Consider the following 20714-nt stretch of genomic DNA (forward strand, 5'->3'; position numbering starts at 1 on the left):
TTCAGAACTGTCAGAACACTAGAGAACGTGCAGTAAAAGTTTGTGAAATAAAGAATGGCTCAATGAAGGAATGAATAATGAACTGACGTTACCAAATTTCAGTTTCATCACCTTTAAAGAAGGGATAATAGTCGTTACCCAGTCCATTCAGAAGTCATGATGGTCAAAAGATGAGATGGTGCTTTGCACATTGTTAGGTGCTGTACAAATGTACGTAATAATGATGATAAAGATGGTAATATTCAAACAAACACCACAGTGTACAAATACAGTATATCTTTACATACAGTAAAAAAAAAAAAAAGTTATTATTCCCCATACCTACCACATGCCTACACTCAACTCAACTTCAATATTCTTTTCTCAGGGAGAGAAATTTAAACTTTAGCAAAAGAGGACACTTCACTGCCCCCCAAAAAAAATGTTCTCCTGACACTAAAACTAAATATCTAAAAGTCAGAGAATCATTAAAGTCTCTTTACATGTGCTTCTCCTTCCATTAATTAACCACAGTTTTCTGCACGGATGTGTGACTAGATTCCACTCTGTGACGGCCACTGAATACTGCAGATTGCACCCGCATGCTGTCACCTCAAATGCAAAACCGCAAACGGACCTGAAGGATCTTGGGAGGGACCAACAGCAGAATGACGATCTCACACTTCAGCTGTAGGTAACTGAGGACTATATGCTGAATGTTTCTCTTCAAATACCTCTGTTCTTCCTAACCAAAATACTCTCTTGTCACAAAAAGAGAAGGAATTCTCTCACTTGATTAAGACCGGCTGCTGTAACAGTAAGAAATCCGAAAGCTGTTCCACTGGCTTGAGGAAGCACAGTGTCCTCTCCTCACTCAAGCCAAAGCACCATGTCCCCTGCGGGCCTGGGACAATGGGGCATTGTCACTGCTATAGCTCAGCTGTAGAAGGATCCGCTTGGGTACACTGATGCTTCAAAACCCATACGCTCACAACTGTTCCCTTAGTTATATGTCATGATTATTTCAAGGTGAGAAAAGACTCTAAAATGACATTCATGTCCCAACGTTCCCCTCGCTCAGAAGAACTAAACACATGTAGTTTCTGAACGTGTAGACATATTCAAGGTCAAGCTATGACTAGTCAAAATCCTGCAAAAGAGTCAAACGAACCTGATCGTTGGCTAGACGGCTGGGAACGGAAAGTCCTCACTCTGAGGAAAAAGCCTATCCCAGCTGAAAGCGATCATAAGCGAATTGGCCCATCAACTGCCCAGCCACAGCTGTATCCCCTGCTCTGCTCACCCAAAGAGATTCATGCTCTCCTGGTGCCAAAATAAATGTCTCTCTTAAAAAAAAATTGCCCAATTGAAAATAACTCTCTAATCTGCATCCTTTCAATAGAACTGAAGTGCACTTCACCAACACAGAGCACAGGCATCTTGAATTAGCAGAGAACTATTTTTAACACATGAAGGATAAGATATGAAATTAGTTTCACGGGGAATGAGAACCTTGGAGATTATTTACTTTGCCTTAATTACTTTGACTCACCATTAATTTAGCTTTCCTAGGGTACTAAATATTTCACGCTAAGATTTGGAGACTAAAGAGACAGGAGCACAGATTTGGAGCAACTGAAAGTCTGCAACAGCATCTTCTTCAGGCATGGATCCCCCCGTTGGGCACTGAAGGCCATTCATGGTGTGCCACTCAATGACACTTTCAGTGGCTGTTTCTGTTGTTTTTCACCCTGGGACCAGGAGCTCTGCCCTGAAGGATGAAGGGAGCCAAACTTTCTTCAGCTTCTGTTTAACAACTCGGCCAATAACATCACTAGGGCTCACAGCTACTCACGGCGACTGCCAAATAGGGCAGCCACAACTGCCTGCAGCCAAGGAGAGAAGAGTTTGGGCTACACGCTTCAGGAAGCTTTTAATGATCAGTGCAACTGGGCAATGGAGTTGATTCCCAGGAAAGATGACAAAGGAGCTACTCTAGCAGATATTCTATAATGGCTTCATTAGAGCATCAGTGGGAGAGGACGCGCTCAGCTCCCACCAAAGCACTAACGATGAGTGGGGCCTACCACGTATATCTGGGCACTCGCCAAAGCCTTACACGCTCCCCCGTGGCTCTGAATCACCTTGTCCACTGGCAGACATCACAGGCACGGGCTGTGCTCGGCAGCAGACGGGAGCCTGAGGACAGCAACTCGCTGGTTCCCATTCGCAAGAGGAGACTCGCTGGGGCCACTCGACCTGGTGGTGCTCCCCGACTCCACGCGGTATTCGGCAGTGAGTTGGGGGGCATCAGACAGAGACTCAGAGAGCTGGAGCCCTCCTTCTGACCCACGATCCAAACAACTCTTCCTTATTCTAAATGTCAGAAGAACTGACCCTGTCTTAGGTAATTCCATTCCTGTGAGTTTAAGCCATTACTTTTCTCCACGAAGCATGCTATATACCCTAACGTTCTCTTTTCCCGTATAAATGTATTTGCACCCTGATACCGTTGTGCTTCATTTGTAAGTTTCCCTTTTTCTTCTTCTTCTTGATGAGGATATTATTTGACTGCATCGAGCCATATCCTTCTAGTGTTCTGAACCCAAATCAACAACATAGCAGCCAAGTTCACACATCTCCAAAACTCCGCCACTTCTCTACTCGGCGATAAAATGCTGTCATGGAAGTATGTTTCTGTGACAAACATATCTAATTTAACAATAATAATTTCTATTCCTTTAGCCTATGCATAGCTTTGGAACATGCTCACGTATTTCATACGTTTTATCTTACCTACTTTTTTCCATCTGGCCCCTTTCTACATGTCTCATGCTCATGAAACTCCCACCCTGCAGTCACTTCCTACAGGGAAGCCTGTCCTCTTTGTCACTGTTGACGCAACTTCTTTGCTTTCTGGGTCACACACCTCATTTGGGCCATTCGCACTTTCGGTCCCTTTTATCATTTACAATTCTCAGGTGAATCTCTTCGATGCCATATCTTAATACTAGACATTATATTCCTTCTTTTGCATCATCAGAAAAAACAAAGCATGTCGCTACTGATCATTTCTACTGGGGAGACAAGGAGCATCACAGAACACAATGTGGTGGAGGACAGGGTTCAAAATTCCTGCCTCTTCCACTTACCAGCTATGACAGTGGACCAGTTACTCAATCTTTTTGAGCCTTGGTTTCCTCTTATTATTGGCATAAGAAAAGGTTGCCATGAGGATCAAACAGGATGGCATCTGAAACTGCCTGAAAATACTCAAAAGATGCTAACTGTAATTCTCCTGCTAGGTTTCCACTCACACACCATTCTCACGCACACTAACAAATGCTATCCCAGCAAATAGCATCTCACTGCCATTGGGTCCCTGAAAGTGTGTCTTCCCATGAGCTTCCCCACTCACTTCCTCCAAAGGATGACCAAGGTACACAAGGTCCTACCATCCGAGAGACCACTGATTTCCAAGTTAGCTTTTTCCTACTAAATTCAACTGCAAGAAGTTCAGATGTACTACAGGTGAAAGTGCAGGGTAAATGTCTGAATGACCATCCTCTGCCAGCATTTCCAATCATGTCTGGCCTGTCTTCGTATCACACTGAGATGTGAGATAGACAGTGACGGGGTGAATGCAGAGCACGTGCCAATGGCAGCCAAAGAGCCCATCCCTGAGCCATCGCCCATCAAGCACTAGACTTGCAGCTGGTAGAATGCATTCCTCTCCATCCTTTTCTCTTTGCCTTCCTGGTGAAACATTTTACACCACAGAAGCTCTGATTAACCTTAAACTCTGTCACGTCAAATTTGTCTTGCTCAGAGAAATTGTGACATCTGAAATTCTGCTGTAAGTCTGAAGTCTCCACTTAAAGATTCAAAAGCTAAAAAGTAAAAAATTAAAAACTCCCAACAGGCAGTTGAAGGATTTCAATGTATAATTGGCAAAAGGGTGGTCTTATAGCTTAGATAGCTTATGGCTATTAACTGTAAAATGGGCATACCCTTTGAACCGGCAATTCTTCTAATAAGAATCTACCCAAATGAGATTATTGCACAAGTGTAAAATGATGTACCTACAAGCATGCTTTGAGCTGTAATGATTTCTAGATTGAAAAACTGGAGACAAATGTCTATCAGTAAGCCTAGAATAAAATCTGACAGCCTCCTCAACAAGCTGTTTCCCTTCTTTTCTACCAGTTCTCTGAGTTTCCTATACATGAAGTCCAGAAGGGTTAGCACGAACTTCTACCCAAATCTGAAGCAATCAGAACATTGCCCTGGTCATGTTTTTTTAACTAATTAATTAATTTATTTGGCTGCAACATGGGGGAATCTTTAGCTGCCGCATGCATGTGGAATCTAGTTCCCTGACCAGGGATCGAACCCGGGCCCCTTGCACTGGGAGTGCGAAGTCTTAACCACTGGACCACCAGGGAAGTCCCTGCCCTGGTCATTTAACCTAAAATGGTCCAAGTAGAAGGAAGCCAGGATTTTTTTTTTTTAATGATTTGTCTGTTTGATGATTAAGGGAAGCTCTCTTTCTCTGGACAGTGAATGGGCCCCTAGAACCACAGCTATTTTGCCACCATGAGGAGCATGAAAAAGAGCAGGAAAGAGAAAATTATAAAGAAAGAAATCCTAAATCCCAACTAAATCATGCCTGAAGACCCTACCTACTGGATTTTTCAGTATGTTCCTATTATCTAAGCTAGTTTGCCCTGGGATTTGCATTACTTACAATGAAAAGCATCTAATACAACTATTCAGTCATTAAAAAGATGACATATAGGGCTTCCCTGGTGGCGCAGTGGTTGAGAGTCCGCCTGCCAATGCAGGGGACATGGGTTCGTGCCCCGGTCCGGGAAGATCCCACACGCCGCGGAGCGGCTGGGCCCGTGAGCCATGGCCGCTGAGCCTGCGCGTCCGGAGCCTGTGCTCCGCAACGGGAGAGGCCACAGCAGTGGGAGGCCCGCGTACCGCAAAAAAAAAAAAAGATGAGATATATTTGTTGACATGGAAAGATGCCCAGAACATGTCATTAGAACAACATAGCAGATTACAGAATAGCATGTACAGCAAAATTCCATTTATTTAGAATTTTATCTGTATCTTGTGTGTGTACGTACGTGTGTATATGTAATATATATGTGTGTGTGTGTATACATATATATATATATTTATATGTATACACACACACACACACACACACACACACAGAGACAGAGAAAGACAGACAGAGACAGAGAGATATTCCTGGAAGAATTTTACTAAAATGTCAGCAATGGTTAACTGTATTATTTCCGAAGAATTTTCCTTTCCTTTTTGCATTCTTGTATAGTGTTTGCTCTTGTACAACAACATGCATTTTGGGGGGAGGGGCCGCAGAAAAGTCAAGCTTTAAACAAAGCTGGCTATTTACTGACTTCTGTTTCCCTCCAGTGTGAAATAAGTGGACGGCTTTGCCTCATATCCCTCTCCAAACTGAAGGGTTCCGAGGGGGGGGAAAAAAAATTGAAGATGCTACCCAGGCACTCAAAACATTTTTTCATTATAAAATTCCATGACAAAGCAATGAAACTGCTTTAAGATCTGAATTTGTACATGCTGAAAAAGAAACACAGCCAGAGGTGCCTAAGTGTCTTTCTAGAAGAGTGGAAATGATATTAATCAAAAGGAAGCATCTTCTTAAAGAAGCTGAGCACTTCATTTTCCGAAAAGGGAAAGCGGCAGGGGCGGGAGGGCGGGAGGTGGAGAGAGGGTAACACACGTGACAGTGAGCACAGAAAGTACCCAGGGGCGGCTGGTGTGGGGTGCTACCATGCTGACATGCAGAGGGTTCAGCCCTTCGCTGCTGCTGGACATCCATACCCTTTGCTCGTGGGGAAGACCTCCCACCCCAAAACCTAACCCCACTCCTCAGCAGTGGAGGACGATTACAGTCACTTTAAATCACTTCAAGCCAACTAGAAAACTGGATGCTCTGTGTAGCTTTTTCAGTTCTAAAGGTATAATTTAACCAAACATATTACATAAATTGTTGGGAGGACGAGGATTATCTGAAAGGTCCAAACCACCACTAGGATAGAAACATCCGAGCGGCTTAGACTTGGCTCGAAGTGACATCTCTGAGAGGAAGAACTGGGCTAGAAAAACGTACCAAAGGCAAATGGGAAACAGAAGTCAAAGACAAAAACCTTGATCTGTTTATTGGTGATTTTTACTACAGCTTGTAGGATTTTCTGACAATAAAGTCTCAGAAACTCTGGCTCTAAAATCAGTTAAGTGAAGTAAACATCTCTTTGAAGTAGCAGGAATCTTGTAGATATAAGGTGACTCCAAAAATACTAGGATGGTTTGTTTCAGAAGTTAATTTCCTGCACGTGTTTCTTTTACAATAAATTACTATACTGTACCTACACTGTATTTCATGTGATGCCATGGCTCACAGTCAGTCACCATTTAATTCTGGGAGAGTCCCAATACTCCACGAAAGGAAAGAATCAAAGATAAACACCACCCATAAAATTGTCTATATTACACATCTGCCTTTGGGATCAAGTTAAAGATACATCTCTGGAAAGCATCCCTCCCACTCAAAATCACAAGCATGCCCTAGGTTATCCATTTGTCTATTCTGTGTCTCGTTCTACTTCATCCCACTTGGATGGACTGTTGGCCGCCTTCAACCTGAAAGGGCATCAGAATGAGAAAGAGAACACGGAGTGGTTCTCACACCTCAGTTCCAGTAAGAAACCCCTTAGGGACCCTCTTCAGTCCTTCTGCATCAGTATCTTGAGGTGGGCTTAAGAAGCTGTACTTTTAACAAGCATCCTACATAGATCTAAACAGGGTATGGATCACCCTTTGGGGAAGAGTGACGTAGGTTATTACAAGGTGACCAAATCCCTTAACAGATCATCAAACCCGATTAGATGACTCTCCTTGGATCATTCCATCCTTCTCCACATCTATGGTCACTACTCTTGCCCCTTGTCCAGGAGGTCATTACCACCACCTCTCCCTGGAGTTGACCCCAGTTTCCAAGTTGGTTGTCTTGCTTCCGCTCTTGCCCTCTCCGATTCCTTCTCCAGAAACTCGCCAGAAAGATCTTCCACACTACAAATCACACCACGTGACTCCCCCCGAAATCCTTCAATAACTGCTTAGTGGGTAGGGATTTCCATTCCTGGTGATGAAAATGTTTTAGAATAGACACAGGTGGCAACTGCACAACACTGTGAATATACTAAATGCCACTGAATTGTTCACTTTAAAATGGTTCATCTTACGTTGTATAAGTTTCAACCCAATTTAAAGAAAAAGAAAAAACAAAAACTTTTCAATGGCGCCCCACTGCACTTAGGCTAAAATTCAAAGTCCTCAGCCTGGCCTGGTAGGTCTGGCATCATCAGGCCCTAACCTACATCTCAGAGCCTTATTCCAGCCACTGTCACCCTCACTCTCTGCACTCCAGCCCCACTGGCTATCTTCCAGTGACTCTTTCTCACATCTGGGCCTCATACATGGGACCCTCCCCACCACCTTGCCGTGGGATAACCCCAGTCAACCTTCCGGTCTTAACTTATAAATTACTCTCCCATATAGGCCTTCCCCGACCACCTCATGGTATCCTTTCAGAGAAATCTGGACTCTTCCAAGAACTTATCATGAGCTCCAATTACATAATGATTTTTGTTTTACTTGATACTTTTTCCAGTAAACTATGGACTCCCAGGAGGACAGGACCAGGGATTTTTGTTCGCTACTGCATTTCCAGAACCTAGTGGGAACCTGAAAACCATAAATACCTACTCATTTGGCACAAAGATTATGTAGCATGCTTTGCTCCAAAAACATTAAATCTCTACTACAAAATGAGTATCGAGCTAGGTCACAATATGACGGGAGATTTAAAATATATATGTCGACATCAATAACTAGATGAGAAAAATCAGAAACTACTTAGGGCCAACTCAACACAGGATGGAGAACACCCACCAGGCACAGAAAGCAACCTCTCTGCCTGCTACAGCCCCTGCTTCGTGTTTCTGGACAGAATCAAGTCCCTGATGCTCAAGGAAATGCCTTTTAAAAACTCTCTCCTTGTGCCACTGCACATCGCTGAGTAATAAGGAAAGAAACAGAGGCTGTACCTTTGCAGAAAGATGCAACTGAACTGGGTAAAAGACCAGGCTTCAGATGGAGGTCAGGAGAAACCGCAGGCTGCCCTCACATGGGCACCACTTTCTTGAAGGAAAGTGCATAGAGTCCAACCCAGGAAGAAAGGACCTTCAACTCAGTCTGTTCTGAGGGATTTTTTTTTAAAGGGAAATAGAGGAGAAACTCACATAAGAGCAGGCATAATTGGTATTTTGTTACTAAACAAACTGTTCTTCAGTGATTATAGGTGTGTGAGTGATTTATTCTTTCCAATCTTGCATTTGTATTAACTAGAACCCTGATTTGTCCAAGAGGCTGAAGTGTGTCTTAATTACTTGCCTTCAAAGCTTATGCCCATTTAAAATAAGCTTATTTCTTTTCCATTGTCAGCTCACCCAGAGCCACCTAATCCACAGTCCTCCCACCCAGGTCTCAACACTTGGGATCACCGGGCAGAGGAGAGGCCAGCGAGTGGCCCAGCTCCAAGGACATCCATCTGTGCAAAATCCGGTGCACCAGCCCATAGAACATTCTCCAGCCCTGTTCCCCCTGCAAGGGCAGGAGAACGTCAAGACCTGAGCACATTTACCACCCATGCCATAGGCTATTCTTCTACTTAAATTCTTTTATATAGTATATAGTATATAAGTATAATTTTACACTTAAACTCTTCTTTCGCCGAAGCTTTGGGCTTTCCCAAGCCCCAGTCCTTAAACCTGGTGGTGAATTTAGAGTAAACCCATGTGTGCTGCAATGCCTGAAGGTACTGCTCCTGACATCTGAGGATGGGGCACCTACAACTGGGTTGTCTGTGCAACCTCTTGGCATCTTAGTCGGAGAGAGCTCGAAAGCCTTCTCCTTGCTGCAACTCCCAGCTCTCTGTGCTTGGCTGGGGACCCCCCGGAGAAGGGACAAAGCTGCCCAATGCAGCCAACTATGCGACCAATATGGGAGCAACCAACAAGACTGCTCTCCGACAGGGGGAGGAGCCTGAACAGAGTCCTTAAGGTAGTGCGCGAGGCCACCACGCCAGCTGGCCACCAGCTCGGCTTCCTCTGCTCCTAAATCGGCTTTAGCCTCGAAGGTGCTCCTGGAGTCCTAGTCCCTTCTTCCCAAAGCATCCTTATTAACGTTCTTACCAATGGTTTTGTTAGAGAACCACGTACACTTCTATAGGAGATGAGGTGGAGAAGCCTGATAACACATTTAGAAAGCACACTTGTGCAGGAAAGTGAAGTGCTGGCACAACCAAATCCTTAGGGAGCAGAGGTATAACCTGTAAACCAGAGGACGTTCGGGAGTGAGTCATGAGACCAACATGTTAATACGGGCATAAGGATATTACACACGGAGGTAAGGTCAGTAAGAACCACTGGCAGAAACTCAGGTAGAGATGGTTAGTAAAAAGAGGAGCTCAAGGACAGACTAACAAGGACACTAGGAGAGGTTGCCAAAATGCCGAATAAATTTGACAAAGGGAAATCAGTGCTTGGAAAACCAGAGACTAGGAGGGGATGAATAGTCAGTAAAGGAGGCTCCTGGTGGGAGGAGTGACGTTCTAAATGCAGGTACTTTCTGCCACGATTGGAGCTGGCCAGACTTTCGCAGCGGAAGAAGCCAAAATGTCAGAAAGAGGAAAACGTCATCAGAGTGACACCATGCCCACGCTTTCGGGACCTGGGGACTGTCTAACTAGGAAAATAGGAATCTCTTCAAGTATTTTTCACGGAGGAAATTTACGAGAGAGAATTGGTTACTCAGGTGATGGGGGAGCAGAGAGCCTACACGTGACAGTGAGATAATCCAGAGATCAGCAAGGGCAGGTAGCTGCCGCCTTGCCTAGGCTGACAACAGACAACGGAAGGAGGGGCTGCTGCTGGAGTCCACGGGCCAAGGTCACTTGTGAGCAGCTAGAACCAGAGGAGGTCTGTCAAGCATGAGCGGTGCTACCGGGGAGGGATTCCCTCCGCCCGGGAACGCCGCGCGAAGCTGGAGGAAAGAAAAATATACCCTCCCTGGCTTTGCCCTTCTCCCTGCTGTCTCCCACGTGCCTTCCACGGGCTGAACTCAGCAAGCCAGCTGACTCGGAAACCTGGGTGAACAGCCTGCAGGGGTGAGCCTCCGGCGCACGGAGGGGAAGTGGGGGGAAGGCCAGGAAGCCTGGGGCAAGGACCAGGAGTCACAGCGAGCTGTAATAAGCAAGCCTCTTTCCCAACAGATACACTTTTAAAAGGTTTGTTTACTGCCATATAATGGTCTCACAGGAATAAATTAAGTGGAAGCCATACCTGCCGGACTGGCCTATTGACCTTCCTGCTGCATGCAGGTGACCCTGATCTACTCTGCACAGTCCCCGAGCTGCAAGGGTTGGGGGGTTTATTCTATAGTTCATACCCTTTCTTCAGTTACAATTAATCCAAGACTAGTCTTAAAAAGTGCATTTTTTCCCCCAAAATCCTAGGGGGAAAAGGTTCCTTGAAAAAATTTTAAAATATAAGTATTTAATAGGAGAAAATATACGCATGCACGCCTGGGCCCACACACCCACAAATGAGTACAGGTGAAACTGGGGAAACCTGACCAAGACTGGTGGACCGCAGCGATCCATGTCCTGGTTGCGATGCTGCCCTATAGGTTTGCAAGACATTACCACAGGGGGGAAATGGGTAGAGGGTACACAGGCTCTGACCATGTTATTTCTGACAACTGCACATGAATCTGTAATGATCTCCAAATAAAAAGTTTAATTAAAAACTACCATAAATATGTGCCTACTCTTCTAAATTAATAAGGCCTCTTCCTTGCCACCGTGTTTCACCCATACTGTCTCCGGTCTGTACACTCACAAGCGCAGTGTTTCTACCGTCAGGACTCTGATCTCCCGGTGAAGCAAGGCCCAGTAAACTCTGTGTTGGCCCCCTCTACAACTTCTCAGAATTCCGTCTTCTCTTTGTCATTGGCTCAGTGCTACTTTTGCAGAAATATGACGGTGCTAGGTTGCTCCTGTTTGATTATTCAGGCTTTGCCTTTCTGACTGCAGACGGAGCCAGGACCTTAGTCTTCATGCACGGGACAATTAGGAGACTGCCTGATCTTATTTCAGATCAGCGAACAAGCCTTAACCTGCTCATTTCATGATTAAGAATTCATTTCAAAACCGCTCTCTTCCTGGATGCATGCTTCCCTTCTCCCACCCTCCACACCCTTTGATCTTTGCGAGCTGGTGGCCTAAGAACCGGCAGGAGAAACTGCAGAAAAAAGCCTGGCACTTTGACAGACCAAGAGGAAAGAGCCAGCCCACTCCCAGCTACCACTCATTCACTCAGCTAAAATACAGGCTACGGGAGAAGCGGGGAAAACAATAGATAGAAGTGCCTGCTAGGTCTTCCAGAAACTGATGCTGGATGAAAATCCCTTCCTAGCCAAGAGTATGACGGGAAAAAATCACTATTCATCGCAAAATGGACGTGCGCTACAGACGTCTCTCCAACTCTCCTCTACCACTCCACGAATCCCGCCAGTAAAATATAACTTTCTTCCTTTAATGATCTGGTGGTAAATTATTTATATGCTTCAGTTTATCTTTCTGTCTTCTTTTATCTATGCCCAGAACTGTACTACTTAACTCTAGAGAGCCTGACCACGATTACAGGCAAGGCAGAGGCGTCTCAGCCCTTTAGGGCGTATCGAGCTGGAGGGACAGCAGGCCGAGCCGCGGGTGGAGGACTGATGTCTCCGTCTTGGGATGAGCTAAGTGAGCACACATCTCAGGCCTCTTGGTCCTGCTGACTTTCCAGCCAGCTTCCCACCCAAATCATTCTTGCATCCTTTCCCCATCTCCAGCCTCCCAGTCACAATCTTCTCGGTTTGTCTAGGCACCGCCACCTCCTAGCTGGTCTCCATGCCCCCAACTCTTCCTCTATCAATCCATTCCCCACACACCTGCCGGCAAGGTCGTTCTCAGCTGCAGATCAAGAGTAACGATGCCCTCACCTTAATTCTTCAGTAGCTCTCTATCACCTGAGGCCGGAGTGCCCAAATTTGCCTAATGAAGAAAACCAGTGGGGGCATTATTTTAAAAATAAATGAAGCAGATTCTTCAGTATCTTACGTTGGGTTTCTCCAGAAACAGACCTTGAGACAGAATTTATTTACTTTTTTCCTTTTTTTTTTTTTCTTTTGGCCATACTGCGTGGCATGCAGAACTTCCTTAACCAGGGATGGAACCCGGGTCCCCTGCAGTGGAAGCGCGGAGTCTTAACTACTGGACCACCAGGGAAGTCCATGAAAGAATTTCAATGCAAGCTATTCATCTGGGAGGGGATCCTAGGAAGGACTAGTACGGGAAAGGAAGGCAGCCAAGAAAGCCCAGATTATCTAGCAGACAGCCACCGTGGGCAACATCATCAGTCTCACTAGGGGATCCTGGGACACAGCGTAGGACACACATCAGTCTCTGCACCCGATGGGCCAAGATGCTAGGGTACTGCCACCCAGCTCTCTTCAATCATTGGATGAGGTCCACTCCTGGGGCCATCTAACTTTGCTGCCCTACAGCTGCCCCACATGTGACAGAGAAAGCCCTCAGGTGGAGAACAATAGGTGCTTGCAGAAGAATTCTGCAGATGTGCGTGGGAGCAGTGAGCATCCGGGCATACGAATGTGTCTACTCGACTTGGCGTGTCCCTGAAGAGTCTGATTCGGGGGGCGGGGGCTGGGACCCAGGAATCAGTACTGTGGCAAGAACGGGAAGATTGTGAAACACTGACCCATATCATAAAATTCCAAATCTTTGATGGGTCTTACTAGTTCTTCCATGGTCCGCCCCCTGCCCTGTTCTCCAAACCTCCTCCCCCTTCCCTCCCCGCAGCACAGTCACTTGTAAACCACACTGAATTTGTGTACTTCCTGCAAGTCTTCCCTGCAGGCAGCATATTCTCTGCTACAAGCAGGAACTGTGCCTTAATAATCTCTATGGTCTCCAAAGCCAGATACTATGCCAGTCATATAGTAAATGCTCCATAAATGTTTGTTAAAGAAATCATCCTAAAAGGAACTAGTATGGTATTACTTACATAGGTTCTGTGGACATAACTATCTTCCCTATCTCTCAAAATAGTAGTAAAATGAAACAAATATCTATTGAGCACCTAATATATGGAAGACACTCAGGAATCCCTCCAGAAAAGCTCTATAACCTTTGATCAGCATACACCTTAACAGACACTTGCTGCTACAAAACTGTGAATTAAACCCTACAAGCGAGACAAACAACGGAGGTAGTGGTGGAAAGGTGAAGGATGCTTTACGGGGAACTGGAAGTCTGTCAGGCTTTACCCTACCTGGTGATTCTGCCAGGGCTGTCCCCAGAGACACGGTCGCCCTTCACATACTTCACAAAGATGGAGCAGGATGAAGAAGAAAGTCTTATTTCAATGCCACTGATCTCTCAGGATTAAGACTTCTTCCAATCACCAGAAATTTGGCACCTGGGACCTCGATGGTAACTCTGGGCTCTATCCCTTAAATGCACAACAGCTTCTGTGGTTTTCAAGCTACTCAAGGTGCTCTCTTACAAACCAAAGCAGAGATCTGGACAGTCGGAGTCACTAAAGACCTCATCGGCGGCTTTCCTCCCTGTCTGGGTTGTTAACCACAGCGCCCTGGCCACACTCCAGTCTGGATAATTACACTGGGGGAACAGATTTCACCCTCCAGCTCCAGCTAAATAAAGTATTCCTTCGGCCCAGCTGCCGTTACCTTTGTTATGCTGCTGTGGGCTATTAAAGTGCTCTTCTGTACTTAGGATGGCTGTATTTGTGCAAAATCAATACCCTTGATATAATTTTCTACACCAACAAGAAGTATATTCCAAAATATCACCGGCTAAGTTAGTTGTTTTGACATGTTTTTATACACGGCCAGAAACAATTAGAAAAGTACAATCATTTCTCCTCCATTTCCCCAACTTTTGCTATTCATGCAGATACAGACTGAAATATTTGCAGCATCACATAAAGGAGGCGGCAGGTGCATACTCCACAAAATACACACTAAGTGTCTACCACGTGGCAGGCTCTGTTGCGGGTACTGTTGTAAGGGTCATGGGTTATGTTCTCAGCATAAACTTGAAATTTTTCCAAAGGGAATAATTCAATTTAATTCTTCCTCTGCTGCTACGTTTCTGAGAATCTGAATATATCAGCTTTACTTTAAATCTATCATATACAAGTCTCCCAATCAAATACTATTTCCATCTACTCTTTAAAAAAAAAAAAAGAATCTACAGGACCTTAAACTCAATGTGTATGTGGGTGGGTGTGGAAGTATATGTGTGTCTAAGAGTGAGAAAATATGCTTTCTTGGCCAGCCTGAAGGGCAGCAAATGGGATGCTGCTTGTATAAATATTTATTTGTTTGCTTGTTTAGCAATCATCCTATTTGTGTGGGTGAGAGTTTGCAGGTTATAATAGCAGAAGCTGACATAAGGGAATGGAAAACGCAAATATCTCTTGTTTAAACCTCTTTACTGTATGAAAAAAATACAAATCAGGCCCTTTGGTGCTCTATCGTTAGGATGAAAACCATGAAAAGGAAAAGAATGCAAACACATACGCATACATATTCTCTTGAACATGAAGAGAGGAGAGGGAAGTTCATTAAATTTCAAGATTCCAGTGGAATAAATTAAATGTATGAAGTACAGGATATTTAACATCATGCCACGCAAAGAGAAATGGTTCTGAATTTTTAAAAATAATAATAACCTTAAAATTCAGATTAATCCTAGGGGATCCAAAGCAAGCACTTGTCCTGAACAAACTACAACCAGACTGTGAAAAATGATTTTAAAATTCAGTGACGTTCACTTGAAATCTGCGAAATTATTATTCTGCTTGGAAATCCTTCGAGCTAGAACAAGTTAACAGCAGACTTCTAAAACTAGGTTAAACATGCTGTAAATCAATTTATTTCCCCTACAAATCTGCTACAGTGCATGCTTTTCTGGTGAAAATGGCTCTGCAATGGTACTTAATACTGTCACTACACTGTTTCTCCAACCAGTCCAATCCAAGTTCCTCTTCCAGTTAAGGTGTATTAAAGTTCAATGACTACCTTTGTCATAAATAATAAATAACAGAATACAGATGCTTTAAAATAGCATAAGGAACCTCAAAATGTATCACACATGCAATACATTGCCTAAGTTTAGAAAAAAGCCTTAATAATGCACATGTGATCCAAGTTCGCCATCCAGTACTCCATTCATTATCATTTCAGAGTTCAGAGGCAATCTGCACTATTGCCATCTCTCACAGATAGATGAGTTGTCCTCCACAAGCAGGCTTCAGGTAACACCTTTGGCAAGACAGCTTTGATAAAAGACTGAAACGAAGATTATGCAGCTACACAGTCTGTCCCATGTACTCTATTTTTTTTAATTTTTATTTTATATTGGTGCATAGGTGATTAACGATGTTGTGTTACTTTCAGGTGAATCACAGCAAAGTGATTCAGTTATACCTATACATGTATCTATTCTTTTTCAAATTCTTTTCTTATTTAGGTTATTACAAAATATTGAGCAGCGTTCCCTGTGCTATACAGTAGGTCCTTGTTGGTTATCTGCTTTAAATATAGCAGTGTGTACATGTCATTCCCAAACTCCCAATCTATCCACCCTGCCACCCTTCACCCCTGGTAACCATAAATTCGTTCTCTGTGAGTCTGTTTCTATTTTGTAAATAAGTTCGTTTGTATCTTTTTTTTTTTTTTTTTGAGCCCGGATCACTAGATCAACAGTACATCTAAACAGTATGTCTATCACGTTACAGACAGACCACAAGACGTGATTAATTAGCTGTAATGGTTAAACTCTTGCAGGTATACAAGCTGACCAACACAGTCCTCAATCTCATCCCCATTTAAAATTCATTTAGAGAATAATAGATCATTAAAGGTTGTCCAAAGATGTAAACAATTACCAAAGCAAGGGACTGGGCTTCCCCAGTTTGAGGAAAGAGGTGGAAAGTCACAGGACTTTCCGTGACTGAGGGGTGAATACACAATACATCTAAAACCATAATGTAGCCTGGTGTCAACACTGAATTTTGACTCCCAAATATTACTGTATTTTCTAAGTATCTTTATTAGGATAAAAATCTTGGTTACAAATTCTGTGTAAAGAACAAAGAAAGAATAATTTGAGGGAGGAAACAGGAGAAAATTTTTCAAGTGTGACCCAAGGCAAGACATCCTGGAGATGACTCTGTAACCAGGCTCAAATCACAACACCTAACTGTGCCTCAGTGTCCCTTAAAACTAAAGGGTTAGGCCAAAGCATCAGTCTCTAACTCCCTCCCGGCAGTAAAATCCAGTCACCTATTTAGGTATCACAGAGAACTCAAGTTTTTGTAAAATCCTAAGAGTATCTAACGGCAGCAGAAAATGTGCTTACGGTGCTTAATGACTATGAAGGGAAGAATGAGAAGGGTCTAAACAATCCTCCCAGGCTTGCATTTTTCAGTTTATACTATAGGCTTAGGGGGGCAACTGAAATTAGATGCTTCATTTCATCCCACAATACCAATATAATTATTATAATAAAAATTTTAAATGTACATTTTAAAAACATCCCCAAAAGGAAACCACTTCACCTTCCTCAAATGAAAGTTAGTAGATCATCATTTGGAGGGTTGCGATGCTTGAGCTACAGTTATGAGTGTCAGGACGTGGAAGCAGCTGTCACTGCTTTGTTTTTCATTCACAGTAGGTGGTTGCCAAGCAACAAAATACTATTGTCTGTTTCCATGATCTATGGGCCAATTTTACTGGTGATAATGCTTTCCACAGTTTAAAACAGGGCCACCATTTGGACAACGAGAAATGAGAAAAAATTCTAAGGATGACAATAACATATATATAACTAAACACACTGAATGTACCCCCAAATTATGTGTATAAATATATAGCTGTGTGCTGATATACATACATACGTTTTGCGTGTGTGTGTGTGTGACTATATATATTTTTGTTCTACCTACCTCCAACCCATCTCAATTTGATAGGCCAAAAACTAGAATCTAAATCCCTGAGGGCAAATCAAAGCATGACCTGGAGATATGAAAACACAGTAAGAATTATTTTCTCAACAATAGCAATAATTACCAATTTGCCAGATGTATCAAATTTTGTCCTTTGAATACAAAGTTCTTCAGTCAGAAAAGTAATTCTACTTATATAAAAATAATACATGGAAAGCCTTTACTATCTACTTTGGAATCATCAAACATATTTAATATGTCGTTTTACTTCAAATCATCTGCTACCACTGCGTACAAAGATAATAATTCAAGTGGGAATAGTCTGCTTTTCTTTACACCCAAGAATCTTAACATATATTCACTTTTTAAATAATTGAACTGTGCTCCCTGGAATAGCCTCATGTGATTCCCCACTTTGTTTTGATATTGGTCCCTAGGGAATAACAGTCAGGCCATGTTGCTCTTGCATATTTCACTAGCTTACAAATAAAATAATGCACAGTGTACTCACTATAAAGTTGTCAACATTAGCTTGCATCAGTTGCTGTTTGTTTTCCACTGACAAGGCTTCTAAAGATAAGAATTACAGTATTCTTAGACGTACAGACACAACATCAAAACAGCCTGAAGGAATTAAAGCTGGAAAGTGCTAGAGGCAATCATGCTTTGAAATGAAGAGAAATCAGTGTCACTTACGCACACACACACATATATTTCTGCAAAGACCCTAAATAATGCCAGAACAGTCTTTGGATTTTATGCAATGCTCATCCGTCTCCCTTCACAATACCCCAAAGCACTTTAACTATTTAGTGCATCCCTCTAAAGGAACCTCTGAAATTCACTTTTTGAAATTCATTACCACTTGCAAATCGATATGTCGCAAGAAACTGGAATAAGCAAAACCCATTACGTGGATTGACATTATTACTATAAAATATATCAAAAGGGCAACGTTAGCAAGACAGAAACAAAGTGTGTTAAATAATGAACTGAATACTAGTCAAAATTACTTTTCCGGACAGAGCCATCTTCAGCAAAACGCTCCCGGGAGCGCCCATCCGGGTTTCTCCTTCACGTCTCACCCCACACATGACCCACTTCCTTCTCCCTCAGCTTCTCAAGGTTGCTCACCTGTGTCTGGCCCTCACCAAAAAACAATTTCCTTCTCACTTTCTCCACCCTCTTCATAACCATTAGGCACCCATTACTTTCTCCAAACTACCGGACTCAAATCTGCAGCCCAGTTTGCCACGAACCTCCCCATAAGCACTTGTTTCCCTCATCCTTCTAGATCTGCTTTAAAAATCGCCACCACCGAGCAAATACAATATTAATAAAAATAAGGTTACAAGCCAGTTTTTTCTTTTAATGTCACAGCAGCAAAATGCTGAGAAAAAAACAGAAAAGGAGAAAAGCAGGAGCGCATTTGGAGGAAGGCGGGTGAGAGCGTAGTTATACACAATGGGACGAGAGGATCCAACCGAGCCCCGCTTCCCCACCTGTCGACCCCAACTTCCCCCATGTGCGCGCCGCGGGATGACAACCACAACACTCCAAACCACCCCCCCGGAAAGGAGGCGGGGTTACGCCTTCAGCCAATCAGGACCCACAAGCCCCAGGTGTGTCCAACCTATGGGGTGGCCGTGGCAGTGCAGGGGGAGGACGTGGGGTGGTCGGGGAGGGGCGGCGTCCGTGGGAGGCGCGCACGTGTGGAGTCCAGAGAAGAGGGGAGGCGGCAGGCGTCCGGCTACCGAGGCGTAGGCTCTGCACCCTGGCAGCCGCCGAGTCCTGCTGCCCAATGCCTCTCTTGCCTCGGGCTGGACCGGGCTTCCCGCCGAGGAAAACCAGTCCACTGTGTCTGAGTTCCCCGAGTAAGGGGACAGTCACAAATAACAACAATAGTACCTAGTTCAGACAAGGCGGGGAGGAAAGTTTCCGGCCCGCACCCAGAGGAGTCCGCCACGGCTGGGAGAAGGGATGCAGGGCGGGAGGGTGACAACCGGGAAAGAAGAGAGCAGTGGGAGGGCTGCGCGAGCAGGACGCGGACCCGGGTGCGGTTCAGGGGGCGGCGGGCAGCGGGGTGCGCTGTCCAAGGTGCACGGGAGGTGGTAGGCGCGCGGCGGGCGCGGAGCCCGCAGCCAACACTAGCTGGTGGCGCGGGGGAGAGCTGAGAATAGCTGTCTGGGGCGCCAGGCGCCCCCAGGCTCGTAAAAGTCACCCGGCTGGAACTGAGGTGGAGCTGAGGTAGGGAGGGGAAGGGCGCAGGGGGCTGCGGTGAAGCCTCCACGCTCCCCTGCCCCCCTCCCTACCGGCCTCACCTCTAGCTCCATTCCCCTCCCCCCGAGCCCACTCCCCTCCGAGCCTCTGTCCTGGGGCCGCGGCGGCGGCAGCGGCGGCGGCGGGACCGCGGAACCCTCGCTCCGAGCCCGGACGCCCCGGGGATGCTGCGGGCCCCGGAGCAGCTTACCTGGGGCTGCGGTACCGGTAGCGAAGGCAGCCAGCCGCGCGGACTCGGGCGCGGCGCGGCTCCTCCTCGCCTCGGCGTCCTCCTTCTCCGCTTCTCCCCGGACTCGGTCCAGGGCACGGAGCTCTGAGACCGCGCCGGGCTGCAGCTACCTTTCCCACCGCCGCCTCGGCCGCGCTACCGCAGACAGAGGACGCCCAGTGGCGGCTGGAAGCCTGTGTGAGTAGCGGCGCCGGAGAGAGTGGGATCTGCTGAGAGGCGCTGGAGACTCCGCGGCTCAGGGCGCGCGGCCGTGCGCACGCGCGCCGGCGAGTGTGAGTGTGTGTGTGTGTGTGTGTGTGTGTGAGCGAGCGTGTGCGCGCGCGCCCACGGGAAGGGGGAGTCGCGAGGGGAGAGGGAGAGAGGCCGAGAGACACTCGCAGGGACCGAGGCGAAATTCTTCGCCCTCGGAAATCCGTAAACCAGGGAAAAGAGGATCGAACGTGCGTGTGGCCCGGGGGAGCTGCCCGCGGGGCGGTGGCAGAGGAGGAGGGGAAGGCAGCGCGGCGCGCGCGGGCTCCAAATCCGAGCTGGGCTGGGCCGAGCGGAACGCGCAGCCACCGATGCAGCAGAGGCGGCGCCCGCAGCCCACTGTCGCGCTGCTCCCTCTAGGGAGGGGCCGGGCCGCTCGCTCCCGCCACCGCCGCTGTCCGGACTTCTCGGCTGGGCGCGTGGGGACGGGGATCGAGCCCCCACCGTGGCCACCGCAGCCTTGGAGGCGCTCGGCCCGCTGAGGGGCCGAGCGGGGAACCCGGCGCACGTGGCCGATTACCGGCTGGAGCCGGCGCGTGCAAGAGCTGCGGGCGTGGAGTGGGCGGTGGAACCCGGCGGAGCGCGGCCTGCCGCCTAGACTGGGTAGAGGAAGCCGGGCGGGGGAGCGAGGGTGAGGTCGGTCAAGGGTGCGGTCAGCAGGCACAGTCGAGGGTTGTGAGGGCTTCCACTCCGGGCGGAATGTTGCCTTTTTTCCTCCTCGGAGGCCACTTTTCCTCGAAGTTATCCACTTCCCAGGTAAAAGT

The 20714-nt window shown here is 46.1% G+C and overlaps 1 protein-coding gene across 10 annotated transcripts in view; it reads right to left on the bottom strand.

The window, feature by feature from the left end:
* The window catches only part of ENOX1 (ecto-NOX disulfide-thiol exchanger 1), a 609533-nt gene extending 589346 nt beyond the window's left edge, over window positions 1–20187 (bottom strand). For 7 of the 10 annotated variants that reach the window (XM_049701218.1, XM_033436738.2, XM_049701211.1 and 4 more), the window contains exon 1: window positions 19663–20184. The gene's annotated coding sequence lies outside the window, so the exon portion shown is untranslated. Of the gene's footprint in view, window positions 1–19662 lie in introns of all 10 variants that reach the window. The other 3 variants (XM_049701217.1, XM_049701216.1, XM_049701215.1) reach the window with 2 other exon arrangements.
* Window positions 20188–20714: the final 527 nt, after the last annotated feature.

The sequence above is a fragment of the Orcinus orca genome, chromosome 18 (genome assembly GCF_937001465.1).
Source record: "Orcinus orca chromosome 18, mOrcOrc1.1, whole genome shotgun sequence".
NCBI lineage: Eukaryota > Metazoa > Chordata > Mammalia > Artiodactyla > Delphinidae > Orcinus > Orcinus orca.